Source organism: Cupressus sempervirens, chromosome 4 (genome assembly GCF_028749045.1).
Source record: "Cupressus sempervirens isolate cs-2001-9-10 chromosome 4, ASM2874904v1, whole genome shotgun sequence".
Taxonomy (NCBI): Eukaryota; Viridiplantae; Streptophyta; class Pinopsida; order Cupressales; family Cupressaceae; genus Cupressus; species Cupressus sempervirens.
In genome coordinates, this window is record NC_143121.1 from 273,000,231 (window position 1) to 273,010,981 (window position 10,751).

A 10,751-nucleotide genomic window follows, 5' to 3' on the forward strand; every position below is an offset into this window, starting at 1 on the left:
AGACCACTTTGATTATATTTTGAAACATGAGAGGTTTAATGCCTATAGTAATGGAGAAACAAACACTGCAATAGTCTTTAATATTGTTGATCTTCTATACAAGCTAGAGGTAGACATGAATAAAATAGTTGCAAAGGTTAGAGCTTTAACTAGTGCAAAGTGGAATAAGTCCCTTAATAAATTGAATAAAGTTAGGGGAGCCACCTAGGTAGATGAAGAATTAGATATTACCATTTTGGGGGTGATAGTTGCCATAAAGGCAAATCCATCTAGAGATAGCGATTGAGCATGCAAAGAAGAGTCAAAGAACATCAAAAAGGAGGAAAACTATTTGATAGAGACACTTTACCTTTGTGGGTAACTTGTTGTGGGTGTGCTCTCATTACAAATTATAGAGTTGATCCTAAACATAAAATTTTACAGATGTTCCAATTTTGGCTCTCTCCAACATTCTTTTTGTAATTATTTTTGTCTCATATGAAAAATTTGTTGTAACTTGATTTTGAATATGTGTCCTCCCATTTGAAGCTTGTTGCAATCCTTGTTTCTATAAAAGGATTTCCAAGATGTGGAGTGAGGTTTGGAGATTCATTTTTTTCTAAACTAAGTATTGTTCATGCTTTGATTCAATCCATGCATACTATAATTTTGTTCCAAAATTACATAGAAAGTTAATAGTTACTGGTCTATTTGAGTTATTTTGTTAATGTAAATTGGAAGAACTTAATGGTTTTCATTGAAGATTTTGATTAGTATGAGATCTAGAAATGAACATTGATAATCTTTTCACAAGTGTTAAGATAAAGATCCAAAAGTAGATGTCTAATTCCTATGAGTTTATAGCCCAATAGATAAGGCATTGGTCATCCTCTAAAGTTGATCCATCTTGGAATATTTTATGTGGTACAAAAATTCATATAAATCAATCATTTAATATTTCTATCATTGAAGTTTTTTAAAACACCATCCTGTACTTGATTCATGGAGTTCTAGGATTTGATAAATTAGCCATCTATCATCTCTTTTGCTATCATAGAATTAGAAGAATTAATGAAATGATATATTATTTTGGAATTCATGTTGAGTGTTGAGTTTTAAAGAAGTAAAGAGTGAATTCCTAGGTATACCTACATGAATCTTGCAACATTCAAAGTCTTGTCAGTTGGTCCTTCTAGTTTGTATTTTACAATGCCCATCATGATCTCTAGTAAATTCCTAGGTTTTCTAATCATCTAAGAGGTTGTTGAAATTCTATCAAATCAAAAGCCAAAAACACCTAATCTATCTCATACTATATAAAAATAAACTTTTAATGCTAAAATGAAATCTATCCAAGTATAACATCCATGAAAATATCAACTCATATCTCAATGATTTTGGTAAACTAGAAACACTTCAAGATGAGGGTAAAACTGGGGTGGGAATGAAACCCACAAATATTGGTTGTTGTAACAATAAATTTTTCTTTTTATTTGATCATTTATGATGATATAACCTATGAGGGGTCTACTATTTTGAAAGCATTTAAGTCTGTTAGGTCTTACCTTGTTAAAGGATTTTACACTTACATTAAAGAAGGACTCTATCAGGAGATTTAAATAGGTATGTTAGGACCACTTTGTTAAGAGATTTTTCCTAATTCAATTTGTCAAAGCTGATTTAGTACATGATCCTTCAATTTTCTCTAAAATCTATTTACGGATCTCCTCTCTTCAATATCTCAATCTAATCTCCTTATATGATATGCTTTGTTATGTCCTTCACTACTAGGTTGCTCTGTCTGATCTCCTTTTGGACCTAGCCTCCTTTCTTTGTCCTTGTTCGCTCCTTTATGCTCACTTCCACTCACCCTTTTTATCTTAGGGTTGGAACCCTTTTAAATAGATAATCATAGAAAGTTCTAGATCATAATCAACAAGCCATATTTCATCCTTTTGTCATTTTCCATTTTGATTTTATGATTGGTTAATACGATTTTCTTAGGATTAATACCTTCTAAAAAATTGTGCAATCTTTTCCTTAACTATCTCTACAATATTTGAATGTCATGTAAAATTTGGCTAAAATGATTTACATAAGTTTTTTTGCAATTACAATAGCATATGTCAAAACTAATTTACTCGGCACTTGAATGTCCTGATGCTTGATCATAACTAGCATTCATGTTCTCACTTGACTTCTAGATGCTTGGCATATACTGACTCACTGAACATTAACTGATTTTTCCAAATTCTCAGTCTCTTTTGTGTCACTTGGCATGTGTTCTGACTCAATTTCTTTTGGGGTGCTCAGAAACCTTTAACTTTCTTGGCATATGATAACATATAAATAAGTCTTTTGTAATTCAACCTTCTAGATGGCTCGGTCATAGTGATGACTATCCAATGTTGCCATGAAAATGACTAAGTGTTAGACACTAATAGGAAAAGACTTAGAGATCAACAATATTTACCTAATTTTAATGAGCTCCTTAAGGTTTAACTTGTAGAAACACTTGTTCACCAACATGAAAATAACAAGGAGTTATTTTTTAATTGAACCAACTTTTATAAATATCCTAGAAATATTTCATTTTGTGTTTGACTTTGTTAATAATGGCATCCATCTACAAGTTTTCATTTTCATACCAAATCTTATGAATAGGTTCAGACCAAGAAATAGGTACAATATTGTAATTATGACCATAGACAACTTTGCAAGATGACATTTTAATGGTCAAATGTTATCCTTGATTGTTTGCAAAATCAACCAAGTATAAGTAATATTCCCATCATTCGAGTTTATCCATGACATACATTTATAGAATATCTTCTAGAGCTCTATTAATCCATTCAGTTTGTCCATCAGCTTAGAAAAAAAGTGACTTTTGAAAAGATGATGTAAATCTAGGGTCTAGATTAGAAACAACATTCTTGTGAAGTCCATGTAATCTAAAAATTTTCTTGAAAAAAATATGAGAAATGTCTAAAGAAGAGGATTTTAACTTGATGGGTAGAAAATGTGCCATTTTAGTTAATCGATCCACTACAACAGAGATAGAGTCATGACCTTTTCATGTTCAAGGAAATCCCATAGTAAAATTTGTACTAACTAAATCCCATTCTGAATCTAGAATAGATAAGTGTTTCAAGAGGCTTGGGGGTTCGTACTCTTCTATTTTTACATTTTGACAAGTTAAAACTTTTGTAACATAATTACAAATTTTACTCTTCATTTGAGGCAAAAAGTAGTCTCTCTTGATTGAAAGGTAGGTTTTTAGGATTCTAGGGTGTCCTCCTATTGGTACGTCATGCGAAGCCACCATTATTTGTGATTTCAAGTCAATAATATTAGGAATACATAATCTTCCTTCATAGTACATAAGTCCATCATTACTTAACATGTGATTTTCTAGTCAATCTTTCAAATGGACATTAGGGCATTGATTTTTTACACCTTCATAAATTAACTTAAAATGATCATCAAAAGATAGTTTAGATTTTGACATCTTGTTCAAATTGGCTTCTACACCAGGGTTGACACATTAACACATAGTCATTTTTGACTTAAGGGATCTGTAACTACATTCTCCTTTTGAAGTACATATTGGATGGTGAAATCATTTTATGTTAAAAGTTCAATCCATCTCCTTTTCTCATATTAAGTTTAGGTTGCATAAATATGTGTTTAAGGCTTTACTGGTCAGTTTTTAAAATAACTTTATTTTCTAATAAATAAGGTATCCATATTTTTAATGCACATGCAAACCTAACAATTCAAGGTCATGGATGGGATCATTTAATTCTTTTAGAAGGTAATAATTTTCTTGATTCACAACATACCACTGAATTGTCTTGCATTAAAATACCACCTATACTTGAATCACATTCATTTTTAGCTACAACAAAGGTTTATTAAAATATCGAATGCAAAGAATAGGTGTCAAAGTTAACAATGTTTGAAATGAATTATCACATTGAAGGGTCCATTTATAATTAAGCTCTTTCTTAGTTAGGTTAGTTAAGGGTGTAGCAATCTTTGAATAATTTATAACAAACCTACAATAAAAACTAAATAATCCCAAGAAAATTTTGACTTCATGTGAATCTTTAGGAATAGTCCAATATTCAATTGATTGATTTTTTATGAGATTTGATGAGATGCCATTTTTAGAGACCACATGACCTAGATAAGATATTTCAAATTTATAGAATTCACATTTTCTATTTTCTTAAGATTTCTAGTACCAACCTAAGATGTTGTTCATGCTCTTCCCCGATCCTTGAGCATATTAATACGTCATCTAGAAATATTATCATAAATACATTTAGAAATTGTTGGAAGATATCATACATTAATGTCATAAATGTTGTAGGAGCATTAGTTAAACCAAAAGGCATCACCACAAATTTTTAGTGACCATATCATGTTCAAAATGTAGTTTTGGAAATATCAGATTCTTCATGTGAATGTGATGGTAGCTTGACTAGAGATTTATTTTTGAAAAACATTTGGCACCATGTAATTGGTCTAGGAGGTTATCAATTATTAACCTCATGGTTCCATTTTTTTTTTACAAATAATATTGGTGCACCCCATGGAAACACTCTAGGCCTTATCTTTCCCTATTTAAGTAATTATGCTAGTTGGATTTTTTAGTTTCAATAATTTAGGGATTGATTGTCAATAGGGATATTTGGAGATAGGTTATGTGCTAGGAACTAGATTAGTTACATGTTCTATTGATCAATAAGAGGTAAATTATTTAACTATTCAAGAAATACATCTTTAAATTATTGTACCACCATTTTAATGCTAGCATCTATCTTGCATTTATTGCCTATTTGATAGAGCATAGTACAAAATATTTTACAAATTTCCTTTCAGTACACTTCAATTGCATAGCTTAAATGGTTTTAATGTTAAAAGGTACTTTCTCCCCTTGTTGGATATGGCATGCCTTGATGTTAGATCTTAGGAGAACTTGTTTATTTTTGCAACCTAAGGAGCCCTTATTTTTCTCCAACCAACTCATCCCTAGAATAGCATCATAAGTACCAAGGTTTAATATGTAACAATGATCATATATTTACAAGTTATCTAATTTAAAATTTATATTTTTGATAAGTGCACCTGTTTGTCTAACTATTTTATAATACATGTCATTTCAACATCTAAAGTTTCCATTGATTTAGATGCCATATTTAATTTTTCCACAACTCTAGGAAAAACTATTTATAATTTTGCTAAGAGGTGAATATAGAAATACTTTGATGTTGTCATTTATTAGAAACATATATGCTATATTTAGTGAGGAGATTCTAGAATTATGTTTTGGAGGAGAAAACTCAAAAAATTGTCTAAGTATCATTAACAATAACTATAACCACAAATACCCTTTTTATTGGTTAAGCTCACAGAGAGCATATTGGGATGTGCACACCTGATGGAAAATAGAACATGTTATGAGGATTATATATCTTAGAGTGTATGTCATATGAGTTGTATGGACAATGATATTAGCAATTTACCAGTTACAGATATGTATAATTAGGACAGAGAAGAGGCAAGAAAATCATAATTTGTGTTAAGGAATTATTTTGGTTTACCAAAGTAATTATTTAACTAATTAGGGATGGCATCCTAGATGTTAACCCTAACTTAGAGACCACATGATCTAGATAAGATACTTCAAATTTATAGAATTCACATTTGCTATTTTCTTAAGATTTCTAGTACCAAGCTAAGATGTTGTTCATGCTCTTCCTTGTTCCTTGAGTATATTAATACATCATCTAGAAATATTATCATAAATACATTTAGAAATTGTTGGAAGATATCATGCATTAATGTCATAAATGTTGTAGGAGCATTAGTTAAAGCAAAAGGCATCACCACAAATTTGTAGTGTTCAAAATGTAGTTTTGGTAATATTAGATTCTTCATGTGAATGTGATGGTAGCTTGATTAGAGATTTATTTTTGAAAAACATTTGGCACCATGTAATTGGTCTAGGAGGTTATCAATTCAAGACAAATGGTATGTATTGCTAATGGATAATTTATTTAAGTTTGATGCAGGAGCATCCAGAGGTATAAGGGCAATCCTGTGTCACCAAAAAAAAAATGTACTTAGACTTAGTTTCTGTTTTATGTCTTTACATTTTTGGATACCCATTTGGCCCAAATAAAGGTTCCAACTCTCATAGTTCAACTATCAGTGCATTTGAAAATCCTGAAAAAATAGGAGCATGCAATTTGACCATCATTTTGGTGACCGAGAAGGTGCGACTTGGCCAGATGAATGTAATTGAGATTTAGAGCATTCTAGAAAAAGAATTAGGTCAAAAGGCCCCATGGTTTGAAAGTTATTACAGTTTTTTGGGTTTCGGAGACCTCCTAAGAATGCTTCAAAGTCAAGTTTGGGGCATTAAATGACCTCAAAAAGGGTCAAAAAATGGGAGACGAGCGAAGCTTGTCCATAGGGCTATAGAGTGCTTCGAGAACTTTCCAAAAATGTAAACAGTTCGTCAATCGGAGCTATGGTTCAAAAGTTATGCCTCCCGAAAGTTCGGCTACCGTTTCTGGATTCTTCTAGAATTGCACCGACTTCTAACGCAGCTTCTGGAACCTTCTATTTTGTCGGTGGATGCCTACCAGCACTTTCTAGAATGTACTCCTAGTCCTTAACCCTCTAGGGTCTATTTAAGGAGATTTCTGGCATTGTAAAAGGCAGTTCGGATTGGAGTTTGAGAGGAGGTGCTAAAAGGAGAAATATTCTCTAGATTTATGCTATTGTAAGCCCGTAGGGCATGTTTTGAAGCTTATTTTCTCTGCACTATTTGTACTAGCATATTTTCTCAGTTAATATAATTCCCCCTTTCTATTGTGTCTATTCTGTTGTTGGGTTGTGTCCCCATCAAGTGGTATCAGAGCCAGTTTTCCTGAGTGTGTAGACAGAGCGCCGATTGTGAGGCAGTTTGCACCAGGACTGTGTGGTTGTGGATTCGAGTTAGAAGATGCCTCCATGAAGAGAGCGTGGTGGAAGGGCCAGAGCTATTGATCCTGAGGAGGTTAGAGCCCTCCAGAGACAGGTACAAGCATTGCAAGAAGAGCTTCGTAGAGGAGAAAATATTGCCGCAGATGACAATAGTGAGGATGACAATGAAGAGGAAGTAATGGAAGTTGATGGGGAAGTTCTGAATCCTGTAGAGGAAAGGCTTTTTAGGGCCATTACTAGGTTTGGGAAAAGACCCACAATTGAAGTGGGTATATTTTCGAGAAATTTGAAATCAGATGAGTTGATCGATTGGATCAATGAACTGGATGAATACTTTGAGTATGAGGATATAAGGGACCCAGATAGGGTTAATTTTGCAAAGGCGAAACTGAAAGGCCATGCCAAAATCTGGTGGTAAGAGGTTCAACTGGAAAGACTTAGAAGAGGAAAGGAGAAGATTACAAGATGGGATCGCATGGTGGACAAATTGAAGAAGCAATTCATTCCTGTGGACTACGAGCTTGATCTATTTAAGAAGATGCATGGGTTAAAGCAAGCAGGAAGATTAGTCCAAGAATATACAGAGGAGTTTTACCGACTCCTGATTAGAGCGGGGCATGCAGAAGCAAACAAGGAGAAGGTTGCTCGTTATATCAATGGGTTACGACCTAGCATCCAGGAGGAATTAAGTCTGGTAAGAATGACCAGTGTTGAAGAAGCATACCAGTTTGCCCTACGAGTTGAAGAGAAGCTGAGTAAAAGGTTTGAAGGAAGACAAAGAGGGCGTGGTCAAGGAGGAAGGGGAAGCGGTAGATCATCTGGAGGCCGCAATGAAACTCAAAAGAAAAATGAAGATGAGGGTACTAGCAGGAACCAGAGGAATGAGGGTTTCAACCGCTCCCGTGATCAAGAATTTGGAACTCAAAGAGGAAGAGGTAGAGGACGTGGGCAAGGAAGAGGAGGCTTCCGTGGTACCTGTTTCCATTGCAATGAAGAAGGTCATCGTGCCTTTGAATTCCCTCAACGACAAGGAAGGACAGATAGGAGAGCTGAGGGCCAAGCTAGGGTTGCTCATGTGGATGAGGATGCACAATCATCACATTCAGAGGATGCAGAAAGAGGAGAGACCTTGGTAAATGAAAGAGTCCTACTAAGTGGTGAAAATGAACCAGGACAACGGAGGAGTTTGTTTCGTACCAGATGCAAGTGTGAGGATAAATGTTGTGATGTGATCATTGATGGTGGTAGCACTGATAACTTGGTATCAGAAGAGATGGTCTCTAAGCTGAAGCTCAAGAGGGAGAAACATCCCCAGCCCTATCGGATTTCTTGGGTAAAAGAAGATCATAAGGTCCTGGTAAGTGAACAATGTTTAGTAAAATTCAAAATTGGGAGTTACCATGATGAAATTCTTTGTGATGTTATTTCGATGGATGTTTGCCATCTATTGTTGGGTAGACCATGGCAGTTTGATAGACATGCAATACATGATGGACATGCAAACACATACTCTCTGACAAAGGATGGAGTTCACCACAAATTGAAGCCCATGAAAAAGGAAGGTGAAAAGGTATGTAGCAGTGCTAGGATTTGTCTTGTTGATGGAAGGAAGTTTTTAGCTGGCATGAAACATCAGCGTATGTGCTACGCTTTGATTCCTAGGAAAGATAAAGAAGGTAGTAGTGAAATACCATTTGAAGTTTTAGATTTACTAGGAGAATTTGGAGATATTATCTCTGATAATGTTCCAGATGGATTGCCACCAGTAAGGCAAATCAGTCATCAAATAGATCTGATTCCAGGAGCTAGTTTACCTAACAAGGATGCTCACAGGATGACTCCTACTGAAATAGAGGAGCTAAATAGACAAGTTCAGGAGCTATTGAGGAAGGGCTTGATTCGAGAGAGCCTGAGTCCATGTGCAGTACCTGCAGTACTTTCACCCAAGAAGGATGGAGAGTGGAGGATGTGTACAGATTCTCGAGCTATAAATAGGATAACCATCAAGTACCAGTTTCCTTTACCAAGGATGGATGATCTTATGGACTGCTTGAGTGGAGCTCAGTACTTCACAAAGATAGATCTGAAGAGTGGCTATCATCAGATATAGATTCGAGAAGGAGATGAGTGGAAAACAGCCTTCAAGACCAAGGAGGGTCTTTATGAGTGGTTAGTCATGCCCTTTGGATTGACGAACGCCCCAAGCACCTTCATGCGGCTCATGAATGAGGTACTTAAGAAGTTCTTGGGAAAATTTGTTATTGTCTATTTGAATGATATTTTAATTTTCAGCAAGACTTTGGAAGAAAATTTACTGCATATTCATAGTGTCCTTCAAAGGCTAAGGGAAGAGAAACTGTTAATTAATCTAAAAAAGTGTGTCTTCGCAAAAAAGGAGTTAGTCTATTTGGGATTTGTTATATCACCTGAAGGTCTCAAAATGGATCCAGAGAAGGTAAAAGCCATCTTGGAATGGCCTACTCCAAGGTCTACTACTGAGGTAAGATCATTTCATGGTCTGGTTAGTTTTTACAGGAAGTTTATTAAGAATTTCAGTGGCATATGTGCACCTCTAACTGATACAATAAGAGGGGATAGAAAAGAGTTCAAATGGAATGCAGCAGCTGCGAGAAGTTTTGAATTGCTGAAGAAGAAGGTGACTGAACAGCCTGTGTTGGCACTTCCAGATTTCAAAAAAGTATTCCAGGTGGATTGTGATGCTAGTGGTAGCGCTATTGGGGCTGTATTAAGCCAAGAAGGTAAGCCTATTGCATATTTTAGTGAAAAATTGAATGATGCAAAGAAGAAGTATTTTGTTTATGATCAAGAGTTCTATGCAATAGTTCAAGCCTTAAAGAAATGGAGGCATTATTTATTGCCAAAGGAATTTGTTTTGTATACTGATCATCAGGCATTACAGTACCTAAATAGCCAAGGTAAATTGAATCAGAGGCATATGAAGTGGGTAGAATTCTTGCAGAGTTATACATTTGTGTTGAAGCATAGAAGTGGAAAATCTAACAGGGTTGCAGATGCATTAAGTAGGAGACAGTTGTTGCTTACAACAATGCAAGTTGAAGTAGTTGGGTTTGATGAACTCAAGAATTTGTACCCTGAGGATCCTGATTTTGCTGAAGCATGGAAAGCTTGTCAAGAACCTATTACTATAGATAGAACCAAGTGGTTAGACTATTTGATTCAGGATGGCATGTTGTTCAAAGGTAGTCAATTGTGCATTCCAAGGAGTTCCATGAGGGAGAATCTGATTAAGGAGAAACACAGTGGAGGGATGGCAGGACATTTTGGTCGGGATAAGACCATTGCCATTCTTAGAGAACATTATTTTTGGCCTCAAATTACACAAGATGTGAAGAAGTTTGTACAGAGTTGCCAAGTTTGTCAAGTTGCCAAGGGGTTTAGTCAAAATGCTGGCCTATATCAGCCATTACCTGTTCCATCAAGGCCATGGGAGGACATAAGTATGGATTTTGTTCTTGGATTGCCAAGGACACAAAGGGGTAATGACTCAGTATTCGTGGTGGTTGATAGGTTCTCCAAAATGGCACATTTCATTCCACGCCACAAAACTCATGATGTTGTCCATATTGTAGACTTGTTTTTCAAAGAGGTGGTAAGACTACATGGTCTTCCAAGGAGTATAGTTTCTGACAGAGATACTAAATTTGTGGGGTATTTCTGGAGGACATTGTGGAAGAAGTTGAGAACAGACTTGAAATTCAGTTCCACGCATCACCCACAGACTGATGGCCAAA